Raw genomic sequence first — 24,843 nt, 5'->3', positions numbered from 1 at the left:
TAGCACAGTCTTCACCACTCCAGGACTCCGGAGCTGGGGGCCTGGCCAGACCCATGCCAGAGAGGGGCACGGTGCTTACTCACAGGAAGCCTTGGCAGTCCCATACATCCCCTGGGTCCATTTGGGCCTGGGCTGCCCTGAACAGAATCCACAAAGAGAGATCAGGAGGCGCAATCACAGCAGCTAGCCACAGAGCTGGAGACCAGCCAGGGCCACAAGGGACAGACCAGGCTAATTTTCCAGTCTAATGTCCACTTTGCACGGGGGTCAATGACCCCACAAGGTGCAGGGTAAAGGGTATGCTGTAATGGGTCAGGGAATGACCAACAGGGGTTGCTTTAGACAAAACTGTGCCATGTTATACACTGGGGGACAGCGCCTTCCTGAGCCCGGATGGCAGGCAGGCCACGGCCCAGCGTGGGAGGGCCAGCAGGCTGTGTAATTATATTCTACCTCATTCCATCATTGTGTCTACGCCTACGCAGAAAGCAGCAGCTCAGCTGAGTGGCTGGGGGCTGAATTCGCAGTCATTCTCCTATCTGGTCCCACCGTGGCTACCGCTCCTGTTCCAGAGCCGATTTTCAACCTCTCCCTCCGGCCTCGGTGCTCCGTGATGACATGATCTATCCCTCCCTCACTTCTCAGATGCAGGAAGAAGGGCTATCAGAGTGGGTCCTGCAATCCCATCCTGAACCAGGACCGCATCCCACAGGCCAATGCTCATCCGTATTGCTGCTGTAGAAAGCAACTGTGTCTACTCCCTCTAAGAGGTGTAAGACAAGAGCTTCAAAGGGGAGAATCTGCTAATTCACAGCCCTTCTCACAGCTGACATGAACTCCTTAATACACTGATATCTGTTAAAGGAGGTGAGATTAGCTGACACATCATAGTATCACAGTCTAGAGGAACAGGGAGCTAAGTCACAGCTCTTAGCTGAGGGGAGAGGAGGATTGTTTAAAGAGACAATCCCATGTAATTGAAACCCACTGTTTGGCCAGTTTGAAGGTTTATTCTAACCCATGGGAAATAGCCTCCACAAATTTAAATGCAGTGTTTAGATTTAAAGTGAAATGTAAAGTAATGGGCACAAGTAAACCCAGCGTGGGGCCTGCTTCTGCCAGTCTGAGCCACTGAAGACCAGATAGCAGCTTTCCTGCCCCTTATCACCGCCCCAATGACAAGCACAAACTCAGGGCAGGCCCCTTTGAATGCAAGCTTGGGCCCAGGCACCTAAAGACAAGGACCAAAGTCCAGAGCTGCTGTCTCATGAACGCTTCTGCCACTAAAGCAAGTGTCTGATCCAGCTCTGGGCTCTCTGAACAGGGTGTTTGCAGAGAGAAAGAGCCTCTGGGAGGCATGTTACATGGTGTCAGCTGGGCAAATGTGACACTTGCACAATAGCCACACCCCCCATCAGCCTCATTTCACCTTTGTTGCCCTGCCAGAGAAAGCAGAAGGCCATTAAACCCACAACCCAATGCTCTGCAGCGCCCTGTGCTTCAGGGACAACCAGCTCCTCCTCTCTGCCCATCCCCCAGTTGTTCAGCGCTCTCTGATCAGAGTCAGCAGTCATGGCACTTCTGCTGTCTGCGGAGTACAGAGCTGCACAGAGGTTAGAGGGGTTTCTTTTTTGAACACTTAGCATTAAAGCTGCATGCCTCAAACACGGCACTGGGGCACACTTAAGGAACAACCACAGCCTTAACTCTGCCCTTGTAGAGACAACGGTGGCGACAGAGCATCGTTATAAACGTGAATCAGTGTTCCACTGCACTGAATGCTCATCAGCAAGTGCAAGCAGAGGGGTTGCAATGCTACAGTAAAAATGGGCTGTCATAGATCTACTTCACAAAGTATTTCAGTTGCCATGCTCAAACCCAAACTAGGTTTACACTCTGCTCCTGAGGGCCTTGGGGAAACCTTTCTCAAAGAAGACGCATGCTCTTGCTCTTCTGAGATAGAAGTTAAAGGGCAGACACATTACAGATTCTTGCTTAAATTCCATACGTGCAGGAAATAAAATATTTAACTAACAATAAAGGAAAAAGCACCATTTTAAAAGGCGTCTATCATTTGAAAGCCATTTTTTCAATCACAAAGTTTGCACCCATAAATGTGTGTGTCCAAACCACACATCAAGAAAGAAATTGACTGTACTGCTACTCCTCTTCTCATTATATTTTCATAATTAAAAAGATCTCCATGGGCGTCTCTAGGCCTGTATATGTCCCCCCTCCCCACAGAAAGAAAAAGTAGTCAAAGACAGACATTCATGATGGAGACGTGTACAAATGATGCATAAACCAAGTCATCTCTGGCAGATGGCTCCACCCATCAGTTAACTCACTTTTCCCAGAGAGAGCCGGCTGTGTGAATACTCTTCCTTACGTCCAACCTTAGGAAATAAATTTGTGTGGCACTTTCGGCTTTATTCGAAAATGAGATGGTTGCACCACTAGTGAGGCAGTTTAACTTGTGGCTGTTGCCTCTGGGCATTGTGATAATACAAATAAAAACACTGGAGCGGGAGTCAGTGCCTTGTTGGCAGAATCCAAGTTCAGCTCTGCATTCTCCGGGGCTGGATGAGCTATGGTTTGCTGGTTTTAACTGTAACACTCTGGAAAGGTAGCATGCCTTCGAACCCCTGCCTGGTGCTTGCGGCCTTAACTTCAGCGTAACAAAGATTTTTGCAGGGGATTTCTACCCTTTTATTAAAAACAGGTTTAAGGTTTCCTGTCGGCGAGCCCGGATTTTCTTACCTTTATCTCTTTCAGTCCATCCAGTGGTTTGAGCGCATGCTTTGCATGTATGAGGCTGTGGGTTCAATCCCCACCACCTCTAGTTTGTCCTGCTTTGAGCAGGGGGTTGGACTCGATGATCTCTTGAGGTCCCTTCCAACTCTATGATTCTCTCTCTCCCCGAGGCCCAAGCACACCTTCAGAGCCCTGCAATGAGATAAAAATGTAAACAGACTGGTATAACAAGCAGGTGCAGGTAATCAGCCAGGCAAGTGGTCAACTATGTAAGTTTCCTTAACACAGAAGACAAGGGCTGCCAACCCCAAGCTGAAGTGTTGGTTAAGTACAGTAAACACCCTGCTTGCAGAGCCCTTTCTGATTGAAATTACAGTTGTTACTGCAGCCCTTGGACCAAATTCCTCTCCTTGTTATGTGAGTGTGACTCTGGAGAGAACAATCTGGCCCTACTGTTTTAGCTCTGCCCTTTGAATTATGCCATTTGATGCTTAATTTCTTTGGCATCCTGGAACTGCACTGACCAAGCGCCCCCTGACACCACTCATCGCTATATTGGGGCTAACTAAATGCAGTATAACTAAGGACATTGCTCCAAATAAGTAAAAGCGTGGGAGCCATTTGCTTGCAGTTAGATCACCAGGACAGCCTCAGGTGTGTGCTTCTAGCCCTTAGGTTTCATTTGACTTCCCTGCAAGGATGTGGAGTGGGTGTTTGGGAATAGGGACTTCCTTCGACCCAAAATATTTTGCGTTTAGACACTATTCACAAAGCGGGGAGTGGGGGGAGGTTTCGGAAATGGTAACATGAACTGTTTTGACATTTCCAAACTTTGTTTTCTTTGATTGAAACAATTCACCAAAATCAAGAAGTGTGGGCCAAAAGAATATCACCAGCGCTACGCCTGAATCCTCTATGAAGAGCACTGCAGCAGCGGGTGAGAGTTGCCAGATCTGGGCTGAAGGGATGGCAGGCTGCTGTATCTTATACCCTACCTCCCTCCGAGCCCCATTCAGAACAGGATACGGCAAACCTCAGAGAGGAAACAAACCTCTCCAGCAGAATGGAGAAGTCACAGACCTGCTCCACAAACAGGTTTGGAGCCAACAATATCCCAATAGCTGGAATCAGGCACTAACAGACCTACTGTGCTACAGGAATAGGGAAAGTCAAAGCCGTGGAGTGGGACCTAGCAGAGCTGGGTTCAGTCTTGGCTCTGACACTGACTAACTGTGTGATACTGAGCAAATCACTTAATCTCTATGCACCTCATCTGTAAAACGAGGATAATGATACTGCCTTGTCCATTGAGGTGGTACTAATGTTTGTACAGCACCTAGCAGTCTCCAGATGCTACCATTATTATTTAACAGCTAGAGTCCCAGCCAGTACTGACAGGGTGTGATCAGCGAAGGGGCTGAATGAGAGAGCTACCTGGCTCTGCACTACCAAATCTAAGGTTATGTCTACACAGCATTTTGGAGTGAGCAGCAACCAGCCGCCCAGCCCAGGTTGACGGCCCATCCTCCTCCCTCCCTAGGTTTCAGACTCTGAGCTCCAGCCCAAGCTGCAACTTCTGAGGGCTGTCTGCACAGCTACTCTTAGGGTGCTAGTGCAAGCCCAAGTCTGTCGAGCCAGGCAGGGAGGATCACTCTCAAATGCTGTGTAGACATACCCTAAGAGGCCTCAGCTCCTGGCAGCAGCAGTAATTATGGGGAATGAGGCAAAGGTTGGCTTTGATGCAACCCACGCAGAGTGGTTTTGCAAAGAAAGCAAAGGTGAAGGCTATCCTCGCTGGAACGGTCTGTCCCACCCATTTGCCAAGCTTTTAACCCAGAAATTCTTGCTCTCCCAGGGTTTTTCATATATTGTAACATCTCCCAAGGGCTGTGGATGAGAAAGCTCCAGGAAACCCTGGCCTTTCTCCTGGATTCAACTTCCCACTACCGCACCAAACCGTCCACCTGGCGAGGAGGGTGATGTCCAGCTTCCACCACAATGCTGCTGTGGGATGGAGAGCAGCAGAAAACGTCGTTCCATCGCCAATGCTCCCAGGTCCCTGTGCACTGTTTATGTGACCCTCCGAGCCCCCGCCAGCCAGGCGAGGAAGGGAATACACTGAGCGCCAGTGTGGTAGAGAGGTTGCTGGGTCAGCCCACGCTGCAGCATTGTTAAACTACGCACATAGAATGGAGCTTTAGGTTATGTAACACCTTTATGCAGGAGCTGTCACAAAGTACTTTCACCAGGAGAGAAGCAGATGCAGGAAGCGTATAGGTAAATACTGCAGTGGTGAAGTGCCCCCACACAGCCTTGGAAACCTATTGTATTGTGAAAACATTGGCCAGAAAGCCAGGCCTGTGTGTGACAAATCATCATCAGCCCACTTGAACACAAAGCCCCTTCTGAGTTGGGGATAGCGCTGTAAATACAGGTCAGAGACTTAAAGTGGGGGCACTGATCAGACGGCAGAGAAGCACCCACTTTTCATCTTCAAGTGCATCAAAAACATCCATCTATTTGAAAAATGCCAGCAAGCCTTACGCCCACCCAGAGAAGCAGGAAAGATCTCTGCTGGACAATTTCTCTGGAAAATAATCCTTCTGTGACGGAATGCATCCCTGTATTCACACCGTATGCACTATTGTAATAATCTTCGTACAAAATAGGCCTTGTAAGGTATCATTTGAAAACTAATAACTTGCTGGTCAATAATATCTTGATAAAAACGTATATAGCAACCTTAGTCGTAAAGATATGAACATAAGCCAAAATCCTGACTGAAGCATGTTTACCAGATGAATCTGGGATTGGGGTAAACCTGTTTCTCAAAGCCAAAGGACAAGCTATTTAGTCAGGTGTCACGTGGCCATTCTTTGGCAAGGAAATGGGGGCAGGAACAAGCAAATTTGCATGTTAGCAAACAACAGGATGGAACCTCTTTCACCACAAGAAGTATATTCTCCGTCCTCACAGCGGAAGTGAACTTTTTCTAGAGGTAACCCCCAGAAAAATGCATTTCAAGGGGTGATTGAACTATAAAAGTGAGAGGCAAAAATACGCCAAGTTCTCTCTCCCTATCCATCTCTCTCTCTTTCACCTAGGAAGACAAAAGGAACAGCTGCTGGACTTTGGGAGCAGATCCTGACTTGAGAATTTGGTCAGCAATATTACTGGGAACACATGGTAAGGAACTTCATCTTGAACCAGGTCTAGTTTGTTAAGTTGTAGTTCATGGAAGTGTTTTATCTTTATTTTGCTTGCACCCATTTCTGACTTTAATGCCTTATACTTACTCACTTATAACCTATCTTCTTGTAGTTAAATAAACTTTAGTTTAACCAAAACTAATCCACTGTTGTATTTACACTGAATTGTGTGGGTACATAAGAACGGCCATGCTGGGTCAGACCAATGGTCCATCTAGCCCAGTATCTTGTCTTCCGACAGTGGCCAATATCAGGTGCTTCAGAGGGAATGAACAAGTAATCATCAAGTGATCCATCCTGTCATTCATTCTCAGCTTTTGGCAAACAGCAACCCCTGCCCATCTGGCTAATAGCCATTGATGGACCTATTCTCCATGAATTTATCTAGTTCTTTTTTGAACCTTGTTATAGTCTTGGCCTTCACAACATCCTCTGGCAAGGAGTTCCACAGGTTGACTGTGTGTTGTGTGAAGAAATACTTTCTTGTTAGTTTTAAACCTGCTGCCTATTAATTTCATTTGGTGACCCCTAGTTCTTGTGTTGTGAGAAGCAATAAACAACACTTCCTTATTTACTTTCTCCACACCAGTCATGATTTTATAGATCTCTCTATATAGAGGTAGCTCCAATTAAAGCAGAAAACTGTTGTATATTGATCCCTTAGAGGGGCAACGGACCTAAAATATCTGAACTGTCTAGGAGACGACTGGACAATGCAGAACACACATTTTTTGGGGACAATTCAAGACTGGGAGTGTGGTGGGGTCACCTTGCATGTGGTGACCAAGGCTGCTGGAAACCAGAGTGTGGCTGGAGTGTTGCTGACAGGCTGCTGGGTCAGAGTTGCTGGGCCAGGGCTGTGGCTATCCACAGATCCTCAGGATGGGACCTGCTGGCAGGCTGTTTATGAGTGGCCTAGGTGGGAGCCAGGTTGCAAGGCAGAGGTGTGTCAGCCCCTCACTGGTCTGGATTGCACCACAGAATGTCATAGCCTCCAAGAGCTTAGCAGCCCTTAGCATCATAATATATATGGGCCTGACCCAAAGTCCATTAAAGATGATACTGAAAAGATTTTCCATTGACTTCAATGGGCTTTGGATCAGACCCTATAAGCATTGGATGTGAGCCTGATTCCTGGCACAGAACTTGGAGAGTTACCAGTTAAGTTACTAGTTCCTCTAAGCCAAATGTGACCATTTCCTTGCAATAGGACCTACACCAGGCTGAAGTTTACCCTCTGTTGTGTTTGCCACACTCTTGGAATGTAACTGGAAGAACACAGCCTTGTTCGGTTCCAGGGAATGGGTCCTCAAAGGGTATGGAAAGATACAAAGCGGAGAGCAGACCGCACATATCAGCTGCATGTGCATGTAACTCAGTTACTGACAGGAGCTGAGCTGTGCAATTAAGAGCCAAGGAAGTGAAACAGAATCTCTTACCGTTGATCCCAGGTCTGCTTGAGCTCCATATGGCCCTGGGGGCCCACCAGTTGTTGGAAAAGAAGGAACACAGTTCAGCCAAGTGGATCCTCAGAGTCCAAAAGGAATTCTGGGTGGTGTGTGTGTGTGTGCACATTGTGACAAAGTCAGTACTGGTAGATATAAGAGTGGTGGAGAGCAGCTGTACCAGCCCTAGAATGGTGAAGACCCTGTTCCCTATGAGCTAAAAAAAAAAGGGTTACCTCAGGTTAGTGAGAGACACCTGAGGCCAATCAAGGGCTGCCAGTGACCTTTAAAAAAACCCTCTTCTGGTGCAAGAGGGAAGGAGAGAGATGAGGCAGGCTGCAGCAGGAAGGAAAGACTTCCTGGGTGGAAGGCTGCCTTCCTTCCCTACTGGGAAGGAAATTAAGGTAACAGCTGTTTCAGGGAAACACTGGCAACTAGGAGTCAGTGTAGTAGGGTAACACTCCAAAGAGGGCCGGGGAAAGTATTTCTCTTTGCATTGTGAGTCCAGGAGTTTCTTTTGTTTTGCATAAGAGAATTTTGGGGCCTATCTAGAGGCCCAACATGTAAATAAGAGCAAAAGCCCTCCAGAGTCAGACTGGTTTACTCCAAGCCCCCTACAACTAACCCCCCCCCCCTCTCACACACACACACCCCTGGGTTTTTCTTGGTCTCAGAATTTAATCCCTCTTCCCTCCCAGTTCTATGGGCCAGATTCTCTGCAGGCGTAATTCCATCGAAGCCCAGTGGAGTTACAGCAGCAGCAGAGAATTTGGCTCTACCTCTTTAATCTGGGGGCAGAGGGATATTTCACTTCCCCACCCAGTGCCAGTGTGGATAAACAGTTCACAGAGATGCGCTTTGGAGAGGCAGATATATTCCTGGCATCTCTTTTGACTGTGCCTTGACAATGTCAGCTGGGACTCCAGCAGTGTGAACGTCTTCCCAGCAGTGTCTTGTCAGTGTCAGCCAGAAAGCCAGCAATGAGGTATTCCTCACAGCAGTCACCTGTCACTGCCAGCTGAAAGACCAGCAGTTACAATACATAACAGATTTGATTGAAGCAGTGGAGCTTACCAGCCCAGTAGAAAACAGAGTGTTACAAAATTCTGGTTCCTAAAAACATTCAAAAGCTCATTTTTCTTAACTTTTGAATCTATTCTGTTCACAGTCTTTTTTCTTCATACACTAAGGCAGAGAAGAAAGAAAGCAGCTTCCCCACCGAAGCTGAACTGTCCATTTCCAGTGAATGCCAGAAGCATGCCAAAGACAGCAAAATCCTTAAAGATGGGCAAAATATTAAATTAGTTCACCTTCTTACTTTATGATGTAAAGAAATAAGAAGCCTTCAGTTTTTAAAGATTTCTGTCATCTCCCTTCTCCCCTCCTCACTCCCCACTGGTTATGAAATGAGACAGGGCAGAGTGATAACAGATCCCAGCACCCTCCCGGAGCTGACGGGCCTGTAACCCTCTCTATCCAAATCAAACAACAGAGCCAAAATTTATATTATGGACCCTCGCAGGCACTTGTCTCCTCTGGTATCTATCAACCAGGATTTACCTCAGAAGTAAACAGTCCAGATAAAGTAAACTAGAAACCATTTATTAAACACAGAACCAGATATAGATACACACACATGCAGAGCATTAAGCTCAGGCCCCAAAGACTGGCAGTTCTGGGTAATAGCAAACAGACTGAACAGTCTTTAACTCATGCCTTCTGGCTCTCTAAGGTAGGATTGGTGAGTACATGAGGATCAGGTGAGACGAGAGGATTCAGGAACTGGAGACAGGAGAGAAACTGAAGATCAGGAACACAGGGACCGAGGCGAACATGCTGGAACAGAGAACTGCAATGAAGACGAAAAAACTGGCCTGGAACCACAACGCCAGAGCAACGCAGGTAAGTCTTTGATGTAACAAGGAGAACACAGGCAGTTGAGTCTGTGGGCTGCCACGTGGGAGGACAGCGTCCGTCCAAGGTTACCAAAGGTCGTCAATATAATAAGTTCAGCCAATGAGAGCGCTTTTCCTTTCCGTCTTTGCACACAGCAGTCTGTTTCCTTGCACACAGCAGTGCAGTGTTTTTCCACATGGCACTCAGCTCTGTGCACATGGCCCTACTAAAACGTCAGCTATTGCCTGTGAGGCCTATCAAATCCTGAGCCCACACTCTCCTCATATGCCAATTACAAACAAATAGTCCACCATGCTCAGGGAGGAGGGGAAATTCTTAACTTAGGCGCTCACGTAACACCCCCTTCTTTTTGGTTTTGGTTTTTAACTTTGGGCCTATCAAATCTGAGTTTCACTCATTTTCCTGGACTTCTCAACAGATGTGTTTTCTTAATGAACGGCGCTAAATTGTTGAATCTCTAATATATATCTTCTGCCTCTCCTCCTCCCCTCCCCCCAAAGTATTTTTCAGGCATTCGAGTTAAAGGGATACAAACAAAACCAAGGCATCAAAAATTGGATTTAAAAAATTGCACATCCTCTCTCACTCGTGTTTCTTGCATGGTATCTCTGATGTTGCCAGTGCTGCTGTCACCTAGGTAGGACTCTGTGATCAGAAAGGTCTCCCTGCTGGCCTTTAGCTCGATGAACCTATTGTGCCTTCCACAGAAGACACTGTAGCCACCCTCTTCAAGTGCCGATGGAAATGAGAAGCAAACAAAAAGTCGCCTGTGATGCATTCAGGGCTTGTTTAGACATGGCGAAGGAAGGGATGAAACAGCACAGCCCGACTGGTTTAAGCCTTGCAGGCGACACTTCTGTCTGTCAAAGGTATTTATCTGACAGCCCCTGCCATTAATATAGCATCTGAGGGTGTGTCTACACGGCAAAAAAAATCCCCACGGTGCCGACTCTCAGCGCCTGGATCAATTGACTCGGGCTTGCGGGGCTGCAAACAGCAGTGTAAACGTTTAGGCTTAGGCTGGAGCCTGGGCTCTGCAACCCAGCAAGGGGAGAGAGTCTAGGAGCCTGGGCCTGAACGTCTACACTGCTCTATGTAGCTCTGCAGCCCCACTCTGCATCAACTGAGCAGGGCTCCGAGTCTGGGCGCTGCAGGTTTTTCCTTGCTGTGTAGATGTACGCTGAGTGCCTCACAATCTTTAATGGATTTATCCTCACAGCTCCACTAGGTGGTAGGGAAGTATTAGCCCCAGTTTACACACGGGAATTTGAGGCCCAGAGAGACTTACCTACGCTCATACCCCCGAAAGTCTGTGGTGGAGCAAGGAATTGCATCCAGGACTCCTAGGCCCCAACCCCTGAGCCGGTCTTCCCCACTTACGCATCTTTAAGAAATGAAAGGAGTAAAAAGAGGAAGAGAAAAGCAGGAAAGGGAGAAAACAAGGCCGAGTGACTATAAAGTGAAGAACAATTAATTCACTGGAAAATGTGAAAGAGAGAGTATCAGAGAGGTAAAAAATCAGGGACCCAGGTGGAATCTACATCTCTGGAATGAATCTTCTGGGGGAACATGCATGGCTGCTAGGTTTGTTATGACTCACAAAGGTGCCTTTCCCTGGCCCAGAAAACCACAGAAGCACGGAGAAGGCAGTTAATTTATATCCAGAGCCTAGCAGCATCTCACTGTATGGACAGATTGTAAGGGGCAGCAGGGGAGTGATAGGATGGATGGACTGGAAGGACTGTAACGTCAATGTAGAGCTCCCCGAAAGATCGGGGCAGAAATGGCAACCCCTGCTAAGCCTTATTGCGCTGCTGCAACATGGCCAGCAAGGCAGGGCTTCTATTCCACATTAGATAGCAGCGGTAGATAAGAAGGAAAAACAGGGTTACTCACCAGTAACTGTTGTTCTTCGAGATGTGTTGCTCATATCCATTCCAATATAGGTGAGTGCGCGCCACCGTGCATGGGTTCCCGGAACTTCTTTCTCCTTAGCAGACCCCGTAGGGTCGGCTCTAGTGCTCCCTGGAGTACCACGTTCATGCCGCGGTATATGAGACGCCACCAACCCTACGGCCCCTCAGTTCCTTCTTTCTGCCAACTCCGGCAGCGGGGACGGAGGGTGGGTGTGGAATGGATATGAGCAACACATCTCGAAGAACAACAGTTACTGGTAAGTAACCCTGTTTTCTCCTTTGAGTGATTGCTCATATCCATTCCAATATAGGTGATTAAATAGCCATACCTTGGAGGTGGGTAGGAGTTACCGGTGAACTGCCCTCGGCACGGCTCTGCCGAATCCCATGTCCTCTCTCGCCTGCTGCATGATGCCGTAGTGAGACGTGAAGGTGTGCACCGACGACCAGGTGGCAGCTTTGCAGATGTCCGGCAGGGGCACACTCTCCAGGAAGGCCGCAGATGAGGCCTGGGCTCTAGTTGAGTGCGCTGCGATGACACCTGGAAGTGGCACATTCGCCTGCTCGTAGCAGCCCTTGATGCAGGCAGTGATCCATGCAGAGATGCGCTGGGTAGAGACGGGTGATCCCCTCATCCGGTCTGCCACTGCAATGAAGAGCTGCGTCGACTTCCGGAACGGCCTTGTCCTATCGATGCAGTAGGCCAGGGCTCGTCTCACGTCCAGCAAGTGCCATCACCGCTCCTCCTCCGACCCGTGCGGTTTTGGAAAAAACACGGGGAGGAAGATGTCTTGGTTATAGTGAAATTGGGAGACCACCTTAGGCAGGAAGCGTGGATGGGGTCTCAACCACACCTTGTCCTTATAAAACACGGTGTAGGGGGGCTCCGAGATCAAAGCTCTAATCCTGGAAACCCTCCTGGCCAAGGTAATGGCCACCAGGAAGGCTACCTTCCACGATAGGACAAGCAGCGGGCATGTAGCCATAGGCTCAAAGGGGGCCCCGTTAGTCTGGAGAGGACCAGGTTTAGATCCCAGGGAGGCACCGGGTCATGGACCTGTGCGTAAAGGCCCTCCACCCCCTTGAGGAACCTGACTGACATGGGGTGGGAGAACAGGGATCTCCGCTCTAGCGGCTGATGGAAATAGCCCAGATAGCCGCCAGGTGGACCTCCAGGGAGGCTAGCACCAAACCCTGGAGTTTCAGCTGGAGCAGGTACTCCAGGATCACCTGGATAGGCATGCAGCTCGGCGGGATGCCCCAGACTCCGCCCAGCAGGTAAACCTTCTCTACTTGGCCCAGTACATGACCTGTGTTGAAAGTTTTCTGGTGCCCAGCAGAATTTGTTGGACCTGTGCCGAGCAGGCTCTCTCCCCCTCCGTCAGACACATAGCCTCCAGGCTGTCAGGTGCAGGGAGTCCAGGTCCAGGTGGAGCAGACGACCCTGGTCCTGGGAGAGCAGGTCGTGTTGTCTCGGGAGGTCCACTGGCGGGGCGATTGACAGGTCCAGCAGCATACTGTACCAGTGCTGTCTCGGCCAGGCTGGGGCAATGCGTATTATGTCCGCTCCATCCCTCTTGATTTTCAAGAGGACTCTGGGCAGGAGCGGAATGGGGGGAAAGGCATACATGAGGGTGCCCTTCTACTCAATGAGGAATGCATCGGAGATGGAGCCCGGTTCGTGACCCCGGAGCGAGCAAAACCTAGGGCACTTTCTGTTCCAGAACGACACAAACAGGTCCAGTTGGGGAACACCCCACTTGCAGAAAATAAAAGTCACCACCTCCGGGTGCAGTGACCAGTCGTGGCAGGGTAAAAACGACCTGCTGAGGCGGTCCGCCTCGTCCTTCCTGACCCCCGGGAGGTGAGAGGCAGATAAGTGAAAGTCGTGCCTCACTGTGAAGTCCCACAGTCGAATGGCCTCCTGGCAGAGGGCTGAGGAGCACGCTCCCCCTGCCTGTTCATGTAAAACATGGCTGCGGTATTTGTCAGGACCTGAACCATCCTGCCCCTCAGGAATCTGAGGAACACCTTGAAGGCCAACCGGACTGCCCTGAGCTCTTTTACATTGATATGGAGGTTCTTCTCCTCCTCTGACCACAGCCCCTGGGTGCCCAGGTCAGCATTGATGTAGGCTCCCCACCCCACGTCCGAGGCGTCTGTGATCAGGGTGACCGATGGGACCAGATCCCTGAAGGGAACTCCTTTCAACACCGCCCCGGGAGTCCTCCACCAGTTCAGTGAGGCTAGTACCCATGGGGGAATCGTGACCACCCTGTTCAAGGGGTGTCTGCTCGGAACATACGCCGAGGCCAACCATGCCTGGAGAGGCCTGAGTTTGAGGCGACCTACCCTCACCACATATGTGCAGGCTGCCATGTGCCCTAACAGCTGCAGGCAGTGCCTGGCTGTCGTCGTGGGGCACTTGTGTAGCTGGGCGATAATCGTGGCCAGAGCCTCAAACCGAGGCTGCGGGAGGAAGGCTCTGGCCTGGGAAGCGTCCAGGGTGGCCCCAGTGACCTCTGTGCGTTGCACCAGGGTAAGAGTGGACTTCTGCTCATTTATGAGCAGCCCCAGTTTGGTGCATGTGGCACAGGTGAGGGACAAGCTGTCCTGAACGTGGGACCTGGACCTGCCCCTGATCAGCCAGTCATCCAGGTATGGGAAAATTTGCACCTCTCTGCTCCTCAAGTGGGCTGCCAGTACCGCCATACACTTTGTGAATACCCTGGGGGTGGACGAAAGGCCAAAGGGCAGGGCCATAAATTGGTAATGGCAGCCAGCTACCATGAACCGGAGGAAGCGCCTGTGGTCAGGGAAGGATGGAAACATGGAAATATGCATCCTTCAAATCAAGGGTGGCATACCAATCTCCTGGATCCAGAGCAGGGATAATGGAGGCTAGGGAGACCATGTGGAACCTGAGATGCTTGATAAATTTGTTTAGTTGGCACAGATCTAATATGGGTCTCAGGCCCCCTTTTGCCTTGGGGATGAGGAAGTATCTGGAGTAAAATCCCCTCCCTATTTTGTGCGGGGGAACCGCTTCCATCGCCCCCAGGTCGAGGAGGGTGTTCACCTCCTGTAAGAGGAGTTGCTTGTGAGAGGGGTCCCTGAAAAGGGACGGGGTAGAGGGGGGTTTGGGGGAAGGCTGTAAATTGGAGGGCATATCCCCGGAGAACTACTCCGAGGACCCAATGGTCTGAGGTGATGTTCCGCCATTTGGCGTAGAAGGATCTCAGCTTGTTTAGGAATGCAAGGGATGGATCCAGGAGAGAGGTAGTGGTGCCACCCTCGGGCGCACCATTAAAATTGCTTTTTTATTATTGGGCCCCTTGGGGGGTCCTTGCTGGGAGGTTGCGGACAAGTTGGAGTAGTTACGTTGCCCGAAACCCCTGCTCCTTTCTCGGCCCCTGCCGGGATGACAGGGTCTAGGCAATGGCCTAGGCTGTGGCTGTGACTGACATTGGGGCTGCGGCCGAGTCTGGCGCCTCGAGGCCTGGGGGTATAGAGTCCCAAGGAGCACAGAGTGGCTCACAAATCCTTAATAGCATGCAGCTTCTCATCCGTCTTATCCGAGAACAGGCCCGCCCCATCAAAGGGCAGGTCCTGTATGGATTGCTGCACCTCTTGGGACAGCCCCGACGACTGCAGCCACAAACACCGCCTCATCGCTATTGCAGAGGCCATGGCTCTGCTAGCGGTGTCTGCTGTGTCACTGGTGGTTTGCAGCACCGCCCCTGCCACTGTGATACCCTCCTCCAGGACCGTGGCACAGTCCGCCACCTGTTCCTGGGGCAACCTCTCTGCGAACCACCTCATGGAGTCCCAGAGGTTAAAGTTATAGCGTCCTAGGAGGGCCTGGTGGTTAGCTATACAAAACTGCAGGGCCCCCGTGGAGTACACCTTCCTTCCAAACAAATCAAGTTTTTTGTTATCTTTGTTTTTGGGAGTGGAACCCTGGTACCCCGCCTGTCCCTCTGATTTGCTGCATCCACCACCAGGGTTCCCGGGGCCAGGTGGGTAAAGAGGTACTCAAACCCTTCTGCTGGGACATAATGCTTTTTTTCCGTGCCCTTAGACATGGGGGCAACCGAGGCAGGGTTTGCGGCAGGGCCTTGGCCAGCTTAAGGACCCTGTCGTGTACGGGCAGGGCCATCCTTGATGGTCCCTCTGACCCAACACCACCAAAGAGGGGGTCCTCCTCCTCTGATAGCTCCTTAATCTCCAAATTGAGGTTAGAGGCCACCCTTTTCAGGAGCTCCTGGTGCGCCCTGAAGTCTGTCAGCAGCGCTCTGTGGTCTCTAGAGGTCGCCTCATCTGGAAAGGAGGAGGAGGACTGTTGACGGGGCCCCGCAGAGGGTCCTTCCTCTGGGTCCGATTCCTCCTCCAAGGAATGGCCCTAACCCTCTTTGTCAGGCATGGGGGGCACCAGCTGTGCCACTGAGGATGGGACTGACACGGTGCCTTGCCCCATCTGCGCCCCCCATGAGCCCCAATAAGACCACTGCCAGGGACCTTGTGGCCAACCCGGTGCCGGCATCAGCACCAGTTGCAGAGCGTCTTGGTGGCCTCAGGTGTCCTTGCCTTTCTGGGACCCCAAGCCGCTGGATCGGTGCCGATGATCCCGTCTCCGGCTTTTAGTGCTCCTAGTCGGGGACCATCCTCTAGACCAGCGGTACGCGGAAGACGGCTCGGTGGTACGCAAGGCGTAACCTGCCGCCGTTTCCGCCCCCCCCCCGCCACCGCTGAGAAAGCTCACTGCCGCTGAAAGTCCCACCCACCCTGCCGCCGAAAACGGTCAAACAGCGGCAGGGTTTCGGCGGAGGGCATTGATCCCTCCACGCAACCCCGCCGCCACCGAAAGTGTTCCCCCCGGTTATTTACCGAGTTCCACTTGGGCCAGGTACAGTCAGGTCAAGCAGTACTTGACCTGACTGTACCTGACCCGAGTTGTACTCTGGAAAAAAAGGTTGAGAACCGCTGCTCTAGACGACCCCGATGAGGTGGATGAGTGTTGGTGCTGCCGCGAGTGGTGCCGATAGGATGACGCATGTCCCGACGAGCTGGACGACAACACCCAACGTCTCGGCACCAATGACTTGCGGCACCATTTGCCCTTTGGGGACCGGGAACGGTGCCTTCTGTGGCTTCTCGGTGCTGAGCCCGACTCCGAAGACCAAGATCTGCAATGGACTGAAGTGGTCGGGTCTTTTGGTGCCAGGCTCCGTGCCAGGCTCCGCGCTGGAGATTGGGTCCGGTGTCGTGCTGGCAAAGGGCTCAGTGCCAGGGTGCGGGAGTGAGATTGTGACCACTGCGCGAGGCGGTCTTGGATCGGTGCCTCCTCGAGTGTGATGCCTCTGGTGTCGGGGACCGATCTCGGTGCCGCAGGGAGGATGAGCTTGACGAGTCCGACTCGGAGCTGTGAGGGGAGCTTCCGTGCTCTACCCTCGGTGACTGTCCGGTGGGAGATGTCTTCCTTGGTGGGGGTCTCGACCAGCCTCCGGGGTGACCCAGCGTGGGTTTACCCCGGGACACCAGCCCTCTCTCCCTCGGCTGGGGTGGGCGGGGGAGGGCAGAGGCGTGGGCATGGCCATGGCCATGGCCATCAAGGCTTGTGCCGCCTGGCAAGCCTCCGGCGTTGACAGCACCTGCAGGGGCACTCCTCCACCCCCAGGAGTCAAGGGAGGCTCCCTGCACAGAGGTGCAGGCTCCGGAGCAAGCTCAACGGGCTGTGGCTGGTGCATCTCTGTACTCGACCCCACCCGCGCAGGCGTTGTGGGGGAGTGTGAGTGCTCCGCACACTGGCGTCTTCTCTTCTTCGGCACCGGGGATGGTTGGTGTTGAGTGGACCCCGGTGCCGGCTGAGCACTCTGCACTGAGGAGACGCTCGGTGCCAAGGTGGAACTCGGTGGTTCGGAAGCTGGTTGGAGCGCTGCCTCCATCAAGATAGAAAAAGCGGGACATTAGACTGAAGGCTGAGTGCTAGGCTTGAAGGCTTTGCAGATTTTGCATTTCTCCCTCTGATGCTGCTCCCCCAGGCATTTGAGGCAGCGATCGTGAGGGTCACTGACTGGAAAGGACTTGCCGCAAGCGACGCAAGGCTTAAATCCAGTTGAGCCGGGCATGGCCTGGCCCTAAGGGCTCCTATTCTAATGCTAACTAACTTAGACTCACTACTTAACACTTAACTGCTGAAACAACAACAACAAAGTCTATAAGGGGAATGCTACTTGCGAGAGGCAAGAGACGTTCCAGGAACCGTCATGGGTGGAAAGAAGGAACTGAGGGGCTGTAGGGTCGGCGGTGCCTCATATACCGCGGCACGTGTGCGGCACTCCAGGGGGCGCCTAAGCCGACCCTACGGGGTCTAATAAGGGAAAAAAAGTTCTGGGAACCAGTGCACGGTGGCGTGCACTCACCTATATTGGAATGGACATGTGCAATCACTCGAAGTAGAACGGCTTCACTCTAGGCATGCATCCATTAAAGTTCCTTCATGGCAGATGATTTGGGAGCAGACGGGGAAGATGCTGGCTACTGGAAGAGTGTTGCAGTATTACAGGATGGTAGCCAGACCCTCTGTTGGCAGCAGAGGTTGGAAAGGTTGCGCCTTTCTGCACTGTGTTTTATCACTATTTATAAGGTGATTCTGGGGCTCGTTTGATAAAGGCCTGATCCAGAGCCCACTGGTTGATTGAAAGAATCCCAGGGAATTCAGTGGGCTTTGGAGCAGGACCTAAGCAGTATCTGGATGGGAAGCTACAGAAGCTGCATAGGTCATGCAATTCTTAGCCATCACATACTTTAAGTCCTGGAAGCAGGAGAGAGGGCACATCTCCCTCTGCTGTAATGTTCCTTTTTTACTTCACTGTGGTTTCAAATGTTTGCAGTTGTATCTCATGATTTTCCATTGATAGTCTTGGGCTGGAGCAAGGCTAACCAACTGAGTCTTGCATTACACTCAGGAAGGCATGAAAACTCCCTCCTGCTTGAATGGGACATATTATCCCCTGCTGACTAACTTTACAGCAAGACCATAAAGCGTATTGTCAATATGGCTGTTATTCCTTAAATATTATCTGTACACACATCTCGCAATGATTGACAAGTTACGAGCTTTACAGATAAATATCCTGTAAGATGTGTTTGGTGTCGTGAGTTTGTCAGGTCTGAGACGAGAATGGTCTGCAAAGATCAGGAGACCCTTTGCCAAGGGGGCACTGCATCACAGCTTCCTTTTCCTCTGTCTCTATGCAGTGCCTATTGTCATGGGTCCCGACCCTGTATGCGGCCCCTGCAAGCTACCGTGGGACAAATAGTTAATAATAGTAGAGGTGCCCTGTTCTCTTCAGATGCCTCTGAAGCACCTGGCACCGGCCATGGTCTGAAGACAGGAAGCTGAGTTAGCGAGACCATTGGTGTGACCCAGTGTGGCTGTTCTTATTGGTTTGGGGCGTCACATCAGCCCAGCAAGTGGGAGGTGCTGCTCCAGTGACCTCACAAAGCCTGTGCCTCAGCAATAGCCCAGAGTGCTGGAGCGGCTGGGCCAGCCGCACCCCGGAGCCTGAGCCGCCTACAGCAGCCCAGCAAAGTCCAGGGGTGACTATCGTTCCTGCAAAGAAGCGGGGCTGTGACAGTACTTCACAGAGCCTTGTGAGCGGAGCAGGGGTTAGCACAAGGGAGGCAGCGGGAGTATGGCTTCCATCCTCAGCTAAAAGCTGGTGGGTGCAGTTCTGCAGCTGGAGCTGCAGCGCTGGCAGAGGAGGCTACCAGGAATAAGCAATGTCTCCTTGCCTTTGGCCAGCCCTGGGTCTTGTGGCTGACAGCAAAGCATCGGCTGGGCCCTTCAGGCCCCCTGACAGAGGATAGAGTCCCTGGAGCAGGTTCTAAGCCAGGCATCCCAGAAGCCGTGGCACTGATGCCCAGCTCGAGAGCAAGTGAGGCGGGAGGGCAAAGGGAGTTTCTGCCACCTTGATGCTTTTTTGGGCTGCTCCAGGGGCTGATGCAGCCGCTGGAGTGAGAAAAAGCAGCCCTGGGGGGTCAGAGTAACACAAAACGCTGTAATTTAAAGCAGCTTCCCACAGCTGCTGCCTGTGAGGTGCTCCACAGCCCAGAATAGCCTAAGCACTTTGCACTCTGACCACTCCCCTTCTTGCCCTGACATGGCCTCCATCCCCAGCACACCCCAGGGGGAGAGCCCAGGGCCCAACATTGCCCCTGTACTGGTGAATCCCCCTGGGGACCACTGGTGCCTCTGCACAGCCCCTGCCTGGTGCGGGAGAGCATACGGAGTCCCCAGAAGGGGACAGAAAGTCTCTACCCATGCAGCAGAGATTGGTGTCTCCTCAAACGTGACTTAGTCCCTTCTCTGGAGTGGGTAGAAGTGCGTTACCCCAGGGATCTCTGGCTGTGGAGAAAGCTGGTCTCACGTAAGTCTGGGAATCTAGGGAAATGGATTTGTAAAACTGCCTTGTCTCCTGAGAACAGGAGGGGGATGAGTGGAGGTGGCCACAAAGTCCCCTCTGGCTTGCGGGTGTGCAGCAATACTGAGCGATGGGTACTTTGTCCGAGCTGAGCTGCATCGCCGTTATTACAGGGATGGGGAGCAGAGAGGCAGAGGGAACAGCTGGAAGTTTTGCTGCCTGTCGAGTCCAGGATATTTTCTGTCTGGATTTGGCTCCAGGAGATGAGGCCGCAGACTCCTAATCCACCTTGCTTCTCTTGGCAAGCTGTGTGTGCATGAAGCTGGAGAGCTCCAGTTTTTCCTAGTTCCGCAGCTGCCTTGAAGACCGCCAAGTCCCAGCTGATAGCAGAGAGTGAAGCAAATGTTGAGTGTTTCCCAGGCCTGTCTTTCTGCTTCCCCTGGGTGAGGTCTGGATGGAAGACCAAGGAAAGGCCTCCCCTGCAGACAAAGCTGTCTTGAGTGCAGGAGAGGCCATGCTGGAAGAGAGTTCTCCTGCAAGGGCCTTTCCCTGCTTATTATGTTTACAGAACAGGCTGTCAGGATGGCAATATACTAACTAGGGAAGCAGATAAACAAAATCAAGACATTGACAGGATATAATACCTTTATAATGACCAAAAAGTTACAAAATAGTCAGCAAACTTGTAGGACTCTCAGGCTGGATGTTATGTTAAACAAAAATAGCAAAGGGGGGCATTTTTCAGAAATGTAGAACGTGTAACAGTAATTTCAGAATTCAAACTTTTGTCATGGCTCATGAGGTGGTATGTATGGGATGAGGGATTGTGGTATGTGTGTGGGAAGGGGCTTGTGTTACAAGTTTGTACTGGGCCCGAAAAGATTATGCTTGGGGCCTGGCTGGGGTCAGCCTGGTAGCATCAGCTCAGTGCAGTGCTCCGGGGTTGTGTGCGCTGTAGCACCTCTCTATTTGTCTGCCCTTGCCAGTAAACTGCTTCTGCGGTGGCATCCCCATTGGCTACAAACTGTTACAGAACTGTACAGTCACAGCCGAAGGGACAGTACAGAGATCGTGCTGTTGGAAGCTGCAGCATCACTGTGGCTTAGGATCACATTTTCTATAAGGACTGTTGGCTACCAAGTCACATATTTGGTCAGGTATTTTCTAAAACTGAACAAACCACCTGGTTTGGTTCATTATTTCAGCCCTGGAGTTCAGCATCCCTGCATGGTGAGCTATATCACAGCTCAGAACAGGGCTGACTATGAGCCTTATCCCCCTCTTTTCACACACCAGAATTATGCTGATGTAACTCCATTGACTTCAGTAGTTAGTCTCGGGTTAGCCCACTATAGCAGGGTGGAGACTCAGTCCCAAAGTGTTTCCCCCCTCCTCTGTCTCCTTCCTCCTATCTCCATCCAACCTCCTCTCTTTTTGTCACCATCACCATTTGGTCAGACGCTTTTTGTCTACAACACATTAGCAGCTTGCATCTGATGGCAGCTGCTCCCGTTAGAGCTGTGGGGGCGTCTAGCTGAGATTCAGAGTGCAATTGGAATGGCTGCTCAGATACCATGCTGCTGGGTGCCTTTGAACACTCAGCTGGAGAGACTAGATTATAATCTCATTGACACTGGGGTAAATCCAGAGCATCTCCTGTTGAAATCAATGGAGCTACTCTGGAATGTACTCTACTGTAACTGAGATCAAAAGCTGCCATAGTGTGGGCTTCTTTGGTGGAGAAAGAGTCTGGAAAATACATTTGCTGATCTGGGGTGGGGTTAGGAAGAGACATCAGCAACTAGAGATTTGTTGCTTGGGTTGTTCTCTTCCAGCAAAAACCTGCTAACCTATGATAAGAAAAGGAAAGATTTTAGACCGAAAAATCTCTCTCATCCCGATGTGAATAGCCCTTGAGATGGGCTCAGGATGCTGCCAGGACACATCAGTGCCTTAGTATTACAATCTGCACAGAGCAGACCTTGCTGCCTCCAGAAATGACGTGCATTGCTGCTGGAACACTGTAAAGCCTGCCTCTCTTTGCAAGACGCTCAGTTACCCAGGTGTGGGGCGTGGTAGAGGATCACTGATTAGGTTAGAGGTAGATGCCCCACCTTGAATAAATATGTAGTTTCCATACATCTGATAAAAACACCGACATAAATCTGACAACCCACGGCAGGGATGAAATTACAGTGCAGAGTACAAAGCCAGCTATGACCCTGCAGTGAGCTCACAGGCTCTGTGGTCTTGCTGCAATGCTACAGCCACGATTGTGATGCTGTCACTGTAGAATCAAACAGAAGCAGAGCTAGGGCTATCAACAACGTAGCATATGCCAGCTGGTGGCCAGAAGCTAGGACACACCATACCAGTACATGGGTTCCCCAGATACCGGGTGTACTTCCTCATCACAGGATCACAGCAATGACCGGCAGTGGGACCCTTGAGGTCGCTATGTGGCAGCTGTTTAGGGGAGCCAAATGAAGAGCTGTCAAGTCTATTAGTTGTCCCAGCAGATGACTGGTTTGGTCCCATTCTGCAGGGAAAGAGGCCAATCTACTACTTCGTCTATTTCTGGGCTCAGTGCAGGGAGATAGCACAGGAAACCATCAGCTGTGTGCTGATGAACAGCCATGGCACTATAACACTTTGAAGTCCTCTCCTCTTTCCCCAGTGTCACTCCTGAGTCAGATGATCCACAAGCCCCACAGGAGAACGTTGCTCTTCAAAAAGCAAATAGCGCCATTGGCCACCCAGTCATCCCAGTCAAGAGCGCAGATTCCTAGGAGAACGCAGGTTTACCTTGGGCATGTGCGGGTTGGTCTGTAGGAGAAGACAGCAGCTGCCATTGCAGCCCTTTGGCTCTCAGACTTTCCAGAGAACGTTGAAATATCTACCTGTTCTTTGTGCTCTAAAACAGCTGGTTTGACACAGTCTGGGTTAGCCAAGTTATAGTTACATTGGGCAGGTAATAACAAGCTCTTGTTTGCCCCCAACTTTCACAGCTGTCATCATGGAAAGCACAGTAACAATGTAGGAAATAGGGCATGGATGTTTCTCCCCCCCTTTTTTCTTAAAAGGATACATTTGGTATCTCTCGTATACCCACAGGGTGCCTCATACATGACATTAGCATCTATCCATATGAGAGCTTTCTAGTTTTAAGTATAACTTTAGAATGTAAGCGTATGTAAATTCACAAGCCACCACTTTATGGCTAATGGGTTGGCATGTCTGGTGAGCAAAAGGCTGTCTCCAGCTGGCCTCGCTAGCTGGAACTGTGCCGAGTTTATCTCAGCTGGACGGAGCTCTTTGCAGAGCTCACGCTGAGAGAAAGCTCTCAGTGACAGCACAGTTATCTGCCATCATTCTGCCTTTCGCTGCATCCCCTGCCAAGCTGGCATGACTCACCCGCGCTGCAGAGATCTTTAAAGACCTGGCACATCAGATGCCTGTTTCCTTTAAAGAAGAAGCCCTGTCCTTGCTGATGTACAGCTCCAAAGGCAGGACTGACCCAGCTAGGGTATTTATGCAGCCATTCTAGAAGACAACCAGTCACCTAACATGGCTAATGCACAGCTCCAGCCTGCATGGGTGCTAGGACCTAACTGCGTCCCTGGCTGTCGATCAGTGTGTAGATATGGCAAAACATGGGGGAGCTCTGCCAGCTGAAACCGTGTGGTAGAGGGAGCCCCTGACCTGGCTGAATTTATAGTGCAGGCAGAGCCTTCCCTTTCCCAGATCCCACTCTGGAAATGCAGCCACGGTGCCAGAGAGGGGCTACAGCAGAGCACTAGAGGTGCCCTCAGCCAGGGGACCCCGAGGCAAAGTGGGGAGAGGCTGCAGAAGCAGTGGACAGGAGCGGGCTGGTATGCTAAAAAGAGAAACCATTGCAGTCACTTACTATGGCAAGGGAGAAGAGCAGCAGAATAACCATGCTGAGTCTGGGCTGGCCCCATGGTGTCCCATGCAGCAGAGACCAATGCAGAGATACTCTGTGACACACACAGCTGATGAAAGGTTGCAGTGGCTCAAAAGCCCAATTAACCTACCAGGCTGCACCTGGAGGGGTGTTCAGCCTAAATGGGACTCAAACCCAGCCAGAGAAGGCCAAGGTGAGAGGCAGCTGGGAGACACTAAGAGAAACCTGCTAGGTTAAGCCCTGAGCTGGAAGCCTGACTGAAGACAGGGCTGATTGGGGACTGCTAGCCTTCTTGAAACCCTGGGTCAAGAGGAAGCGTGATGGCCCTGCGGTTGTGGGAGTTAAACCCAGGCACTTGGGATGTAGGTGGCAAAGTCTGACGCTGGGGCTAGCCTGCAAAGAAGGCAGCTGCCAGCTGAACCCAGCGGGACTGAAGAGTCAGTGTTTTGCTATTGTCTGCTGGACTTTAAGCAAAGAACTCTGGGGCCCTGCGAAGGGCTAGACTGTGACCTGGCTCACACCCTCCCCGTCCTCGTCCAGGCCAGCTCCTTGATGCAATGCAACCCACGCGAAGCCCTGAAAAGAGTTTCCAGAAAAATGACACAGTGTGTAAAATATATGAATGTGCCTCCTCTCCCTCTCTAGGGCTGCCCCACTCACACGTGCATCTGAACTGTCAGAGAGACACAAAGCATGAAGCTAAAGAGGACACTCAGGAAGTGAACAAGCTGGGGTTTGTTAGCCAAGTGACTGGCAGATGCTGAAAGAGGGGCTGGTCTGAACATTCCTTCCCTCCCTCCTCAGGTGGGGGGAAGGCAGGTCTAGGAAGAAGGTGTGACATGCCTCAAGCCATTTTCATGAGGCACTTGGGGGCAGGTGGGGAAGGAAGGTGGGAGGGAGGGAAGGAAAGGGCTTGAGGAGAAATGTTTCACTCAGGGAAGTGCAAGGAACTCACCTTTGATGGGCTCTGGATGAAGCTACATTCAGCTGAAGCTGGGGTGGGAAGGTCACTGGGAAGAAAGGAGGTAAGTGAAAGGGGGAAATGTGCCACCGCAAAGAGCTATGGGGAGGGAATCAAAGCTTCTCAGCAGAGCTGTCAATTAGTCGCAGTTAACTCAAGCGATTAACTCAAAACAAATTAACTCGATTAAAAAAATTAATCACAATTAATCATAGTTTTAATTGCACTGTTAAACAATAATAGACTACTAATTTAAATTATAAATATTTTTGGATTTTTTTCTACATTTT

General features: G+C 51.1%; 1 long non-coding RNA gene across 1 annotated transcript; it reads left to right on the top strand.

The window, feature by feature from the left end:
- Positions 1-7,736: 7,736 nt before the first annotated feature.
- LOC137144741 (uncharacterized) lies at positions 7,737-8,815 on the top strand. Its single transcript, XR_010917472.1, has 2 exons — positions 7,737-7,812; positions 8,577-8,815. It is a non-coding gene; the product is annotated as an uncharacterized lncRNA (long non-coding RNA).
- The last annotated feature ends 16,028 nt before the right edge of the window (positions 8,816-24,843 follow it).

This window comes from Emydura macquarii, unplaced genomic scaffold (assembly GCF_026122565.2).
Source record: "Emydura macquarii macquarii isolate MOO-44397 ecotype Brisbane River unplaced genomic scaffold, CSIRO-AGI_Emac_v2 contig_3477, whole genome shotgun sequence".
NCBI classification, from domain to species: domain Eukaryota; kingdom Metazoa; phylum Chordata; order Testudines; family Chelidae; genus Emydura; species Emydura macquarii.
The sequence above is the reverse complement of the archived record's forward strand: the minus strand, read 5'-3'. Positions and strand labels throughout refer to the sequence as shown.